This window comes from Tupaia chinensis, unplaced genomic scaffold, assembly GCF_000334495.1.
Source record: "Tupaia chinensis unplaced genomic scaffold, TupChi_1.0 Scaffold000237_1, whole genome shotgun sequence".
In the NCBI taxonomy this organism is placed as follows: domain Eukaryota; kingdom Metazoa; phylum Chordata; class Mammalia; order Scandentia; family Tupaiidae; genus Tupaia; species Tupaia belangeri.
The window spans coordinates 155,040-161,833 of NW_006159715.1; the positions used below are offsets into that span (position 1 = coordinate 155,040).

Consider the following 6,794-nt stretch of genomic DNA (forward strand, 5'->3'; position numbering starts at 1 on the left):
ATTACACCATCTGCCAGTCCTCCCAAATATTGTTTTTTTTTAATCCAGTGCTCTATAAAGTAAATTAAGATTATTTAGAAAAATGGCTGATTCTAAGGACTAGGACAAAAATGCAGAAGATAAACTTATATAAAGCAACTTGTAGAGTCACAAAGTAAAAGAGTGATACAAACCATCACACACACACACACACACACACACACACACACACACACAATATAATATAGATTAAAACCTCTGGAACAACTTGAACAGTAAAACAAAGATTGTTATATTATAAACTGAAAATAAATATTCATAACTTCATATTGATAAAAATAAACGAATGAATAAATAAGTGAAATACAGACTAATATATGATGTAGAATTTAGAACTTTTTCCTTAGAAAAAGGAAATTTTTCCTGTCCATAAGGAGACAAAATAAATCTCATTCTTTAATATAGGATGTGCTTAGTCTTTCTTTAAAGTGGTATGGTATGAAAAGGAGGGGGAATAGAGTATCTTGATCCAAGCCTCAGGATCATGGTTGGTATCAAATGATGTCATACAGAGAGTATCTACCCCAGACAAAAATGTGGTAAGAATGGCACTGCTGTTCCTTTCCTCTCCCAAACACATAAGGACTATCTAATAATTAAAAATAAATAAATAAATAAATAATAGAGTCCCAATTGAGAGGTATTTTTCAACATGACTAACCAGTGACCCTCAAAACTCTCAAGATCATCAAAAGTAAGAAACATCTAAGAAACTGTCACAGTCAAGAAGAATATAAAGAGATATGACCAATAGATGTAAGATGACATATTGGATAAAATCTTGAAAAAGATAAAGGATATTATTGGAAAAACAAGGAAACCATAATAAGGCATGAATTTTAATAGTAATAATGTGGTAGTATTATTTTTTTAGAGAGATTTTTGCTATAGGGTATGTGCTCTCAACAGAGAGACAGAGAAAGACAGAGAGACAGAAAGTGAGAAAGGGGGATGGCCATTCTGCTATCCCTTTTCCTCGATTCTCCTCTTGGGATTTTGGGCACACATGTACACACACCCGGTATGAATTTATAAATTGCCATAATCAAGATTCAAACCATTGTTGACTACGTGAGAATCTAGCAACGTAACCATTATGCCACCTGTTGGTCCCTAGCAGTATTAATTTTGACTAATGTATCTTATGTTATAATCTAGAACATAAAAGGTAGAGGTAGCCAAGCACGAAGTGTGCTGTTCAGCAATAGGGGATGACATTTGAGTTCTAGGTTAAGTTCCCAGTCCAATTGCAAGACCATGTGCAATGACAAGCACTGGTAATCCCGGTGACTTTGGGAGGGTGAGCTCAAGGCTGGTCTGATAAACAGTCAAACCCTGTCAAAAGAAAAGAAAAGAAAGAAAGAAAAGAAAGAAAAGAGAAGAAAAGAAAAGAAAAGAAAAGAAAAGAAAAGAAAAGAAAAGAAAAGAAAAGAAAAGAAAAGAAAAGAAAAGAAAAGAAAAGAAAGCAAAACAAAGCACTGGGCATGGCATATACCTCAAGTCCCAGCTAGGAGGCCGAGGTAGGATGAAAACAGTAAGTCCTATGAATCTAAAAACTGTTCTAAAATGAACTTGTTTAAATTTACAAAAATAGTTTAAATTTCATTAGAAAATAATCTAACAGATCTTAAACAAAGATTCTGCTTTAGTGTGCATATGTGTAATTATATTTTATCAATGCTTATTCACTTTTCCATATATTTTTGGGCGTAGTACTCTTTCATCCACCTTACAAACTTGCCATGTCACATAGTTTGTCCAATGGCATGTGATTTGTTTTGATTTCTTTGTTTCTCTAGGCTTGTTTTCTTTTTATTCCTGGGACTACCATGAGAATAGAATGTCCTGGGAAGTACAAGTTCAAGAACACAGTCACATATCCAGTGTGTCTGAACCCTACTAAAAACCCAGAGTCATCCAGCTCCAGGGTTCTGCTTGCTGTCTGCATGAGGTGAGGACAACATGGAGGTCTCCCACCGTGGCATCTGCTTCCGGGGACCTGCGGATTTGCCAACGACTCCTGTGGTCCCCACCTCAGTGAAGCAGTTGGACAAAGGGCAGGTAAGAAAGGCAGTGAAGCTCTGTTGGCATATGCCAGAAACAGGAAAAACAGTAATGGAGTGCTTTTGAATGAGAATGAAAATTTAGTTTTAGTGATGGTATTGTAGAAATTTCCTAGTAAAGAACAGATTGTCTTTGGGAACCAGCAGTCAGCGTAATGGCTATATCGCTGGACTCCCATGTAGTCTACCGTGGTTCGCATCCCGGACCCGGTGGCTTAAAACTCACAACCGGCGTGTGTGCGTGCGTTCCCAAGATCCCGAGAGGAGAATGGAGGAGAAGGGATTGCGGCGTGGCCATCCCCCCTCGGGGGTGATTTCTCGCTTTCTGTCTCTCTGTCTCTCTCTGTCTGGCTGGCGAGTGCACACGCCCTATAGCGAAAAAACAAACAAACAAACAAAAAATCTCTCCAAAAAAAATAAAGAGGAAAAAAGAACAGATTGGCCTTGACTAATGGTATTCAAACAGATTTAGCAGAAATTTGTTTATTTACCAAGGATGAACTCAATTCGACTCCTGAAAAAGACAGAATGTTTCTACAAAAAGCTTTTGAACAAGCAAGGAGTTATAATCATCTCTCAGATTATTCCTTTCCAGACATTGAAGAGTATAAAGCCTATGAAGCCAAGCTCTGCCTCCTGAGTGGTATTGACTTGTTCCACAGAGATGAGAGGATCAGGCAGCTCTCACCATCGCACCTTGGGAGGCATTTCTATCAAAGAAAGAAAGTTCCAGCTAAATGTGAACCTTCTGACCAAGAATTTATCAAAAGTGATCAATAATTCTATAGGTGGAACCATCTTAAACATCGAGAATAGTGGTTCTTACACTACTATACCCATGGGTCACACTGGAATGCAGGCCCAGCACGTCACTGAAAATATTTTTGTCCCAAAAACCTTTCAGAAAAATTGCCAGAGAAATTGGAGAAATGGCTACTCTCTGTTTTTGTGAAAATAAAAACATGTATTTTGCTGATATCAAGAGATAATTATTAAAAAGGAAATTTTAGGAATCATCTATAAATGTAGTATCACTTGAATATGTACATAAAATATATGTTTATTTTTTTAACTATGTCGTGCTTTTTCCTAATATGTGTGTGAGCATGTACAATAGATTTGTGTATATACAAACATATACACACATATATATATGTCTTCATAAAGCTCACAGAAATGTGTATTAGAAAAAACTATGTATGTATTTCAAGTGTTTTACATAGAAATAAACTTGTATTTTAATTCCATGTTCTATGAACTTTTGAAGTCCTCCTTTATGTATGAGTAAGTACCTAATCAGTGAGCTAGATGGCAATATAGTACATAGAGATGCAATTTTACCTAGGATAAATGGATTATGAGCCCAGGCAGGTCTTGAAAAACTCTAGCAACAATAATATATGTGATACATTGGATGTGCTATTCCTCTTATTGCATATAATTATTTATTTGCAAACATTTGGGAAATAATCTTTCATCTTCCAAGCAACTTTTGAAAACAGTAATGATAGTAAATAGAGTTTTAGCAAATAACATTTTCAGTATACTCCATAGGTTGAAATATTTTTATGAGTTTATAAGTTAAATATGGAAATGTCAGAAATTTTCTATTATTTATGGAAATATGACTTGCTTAGATAAACATAATTCTTTAAAAAATTCATATATTTTATTTTTTTACCAGCTTATTTATGTCTTTATAATGAAAACATATTTGGAGCATAATATGAAATTTACTATAACATATTACATGCCGTGGCAAATGAATTCTTTTTTTTTTTTAATGCAGTTGTAATGTTTATAATTTTAATGATTAAATTGTGGCTCTAGCCACAGTTTCAGGTGTTACAGTCAAAATAAGGATATCTTTAAAACCACAAAATGTTTGACAACTTTTCTTCCATCTTTACTTCTATGTTGGCTTCCTGATGCTACATTCCATATCAAGAAATCACCAGACAAATGTAGACAATTGGTAATTTTGGTTAAACATGAAAAATTTTATTTTTTAAAGAAATAAAAATATGTGTGACTGGGAAGTAAGTCCTACTAATCACTATGTGTAGGGCAGAACACATACTGGTTAGACGATGACTTGAAAATGTGTCAAAGAGCATGCACACACAAACATACAGGACAACTGGCTCTAGTTATGTTTCCAGTTATATTTCACATTCACTGGGATAAGTAAAAAGAAAAGTCAGTTTTTCTTTTTTACATAGACTTAACTACATTTCTAAGGGAAAACTTAATAGTGATATATTATTATCAAATGCATATATACAAAATATTTCCTACGCAGATGATAAAGGGGGTAATAAAGATAGGTAAGATATGGATAGTAATTTAATTATGACAGGAAAATTTATTTGTATAATTATGGGTAACTTTTCTTAATATTACGTCTAGTTATGTCACAATCTCCCTCGTAATTATTTTCTAACTGTATTTTAAATGTTTTACTGAGAAATGAGAACATTCTCAAAGTGATTTTTAACATATTTATTTAGTTATCATATATCAAAAAATGTGTGTTGCTTCTTTTCTGATAACCACTATCACAGTAAAAATAGCTGGCTTTAGGTCAATCATGCTGGATGTCAAAAGCCCAGGATAGCATAGTAAGAAGTGTAAACTTTTTTTTTTTACTTCTTCTTTAACACATTCTGTTACTCTTGTCACTCTGAAATATTCTTCAATTGGCTCTAATTTTAGTGCTAAGTGGCTATGTAGGTATCACTTTTAAGGCACTAGCTGCACCCTGTTAACTAGAGTCTGCTGAATTGTGAAGCTGGAACCCAGGATCTAATAATTAAGGGTTTTGCATTTTATTTTTGTTCTTAATTTGGTGTTTCACTCTGCTGAGAATTTCAGAAGATGGGGTGTTGTCTTAACTGGCAACAATTCTGTATCTAGAAGTATTAGGAGCATTGTGTCTAATATTAAATCCTTTCTAATGTATGTTATAAATAGACATTATCTCATAATATCTCATATTACATGTATATATTATAACATTTTATTTAAAAGACATAGAAAATTCAGAAAAACAAAATTATAGACTTGCTTAGAAAATAACAAAATTAATTCAGATTAAAACCATTTTACTTTTAGCTGTTTTTTTTTCTTTTTAGTTTCTTCACATTTGTTAGTTTCTTATATATAAGCACTCATTTATCTTTTAAGAATTCTTTATATATTTAATTCCATTTGTTCTTATTATTTTTCAATTCAACCAGAGACAGACAGATGGAGAGAGAGAGAGAGAGAGAAAGCAAGAAAGCAAGCCGCCAGGTCCAGGATTTGAACCTGAATTGGCCATGTGGGAATCCAGTGCCTTTAACTACCACATCACCTGCCATGCCCTAAGCCCTCATTTTTTTTTTTTTTCCAGAAATGTTTGGTATGGGGCATATGTGCTCCCCAGAAAGGCAGAGAGACAGAAAGCAAGAAACCACTCTCTGGGGGGATGGTCACACTGCAATCCCTTCTCCATTCTCTTCTTTGGATCTTGGGCATGCATGCACACATGTCCGGCATGAGTTTAAATTGCCGGGTCCAGGACTCGAACCATGGTCGACTACATGGGAGTACAGCAACATAGCCATTACGCTAAGTGCTGATCCCAAAACCCTCATTTTTTAACACCTACTTTGAAGCTTAAAGTCATAGATCATAAAAGGTATATATCAACTGCAGGTGTAGATGTTTTATGATTGATACATTAATTAGCTTAATTAACTTTCTGCAGTGTCTATACATAAACCAAATTACATTGTATTCCCGAAAGATACACAATTAACGTTTTTCAAAATAAATTTTTAAAATTGAAAAAATAATAGCATTAGATTAAGTCAAATAGTTTTCAAGGCACTTGTATCAGAATTACTTTAAAAGAAATATTGTTTTTCAGATCATTTTGATTATTTTTTGAGGATTTGGTTTTTAATCATTCTGCATTTTACTTAGTAAATACAAACATTTTTATTTTTAAGAGGAAAAAAAAACTTACTATATTCACCAGTTAAATACAGTATCCTATTTGGCCATCTGGTTCTAGTCTTTGATGTTCCAAGTGTTGATATTTGTTTGTTTGTTTTAAGAGAAATTTTTGCTTTGCTTGATAGACAGTGAGAGACAGTCAGAAAGTGAGAAATTACACCCTGGCGGGGATGGCCATGCTGTAGTCCCTTCTCCTCCATTTTCCTCTCAGAATTTTTGGGCATGCATGCACACATGCCTGGCATAAGTTTTAAGTTGCTCGGTTCAGTATTCTAGCCACGGTCAACTACATACAAGTCTAGTGATGTAACCATTATGCCATCTGCTGGTCCCTCTAAGTGTTTTAACAAGATTTGAAGTTGACAGTATTTTTTTGTGAGACTATAAATTTCTTAATGGAAATGGTTGTGGTTTAGCTCATTTGTTTTCCTGTCTCCCATTATGCTTCAAAAAGCTTTATTGCTTTTGTTTTCCTGTGTGTATGTGTTTAAATTCTCATGTTCCTCTGTTCATTACCCTAGGGCTTGATCTTCTTTTGTAGGTTTTGACATTACATAGGAAAAGGGTATTTTCACATACAAATACTTTGTCACTGTACATTAATGAAGGTCCAGTTTTACCTGCTTTTTCTGTTTTTTTTTTTTTTTTTTCAGGGGGGAGGGTTTTCGCTATAGGGCGCGTGCGCCGCCA

General features: G+C 34.3%; 1 pseudogene; it reads left to right on the forward strand.

The window, feature by feature from the left end:
* The first annotated feature begins 2,001 nt into the window (after nucleotides 1–2,001).
* Nucleotides 2,002–3,098, forward strand: LOC102469698 (ribosomal L1 domain-containing protein 1-like; annotated as a pseudogene).
* Nucleotides 3,099–6,794: the final 3,696 nt, after the last annotated feature.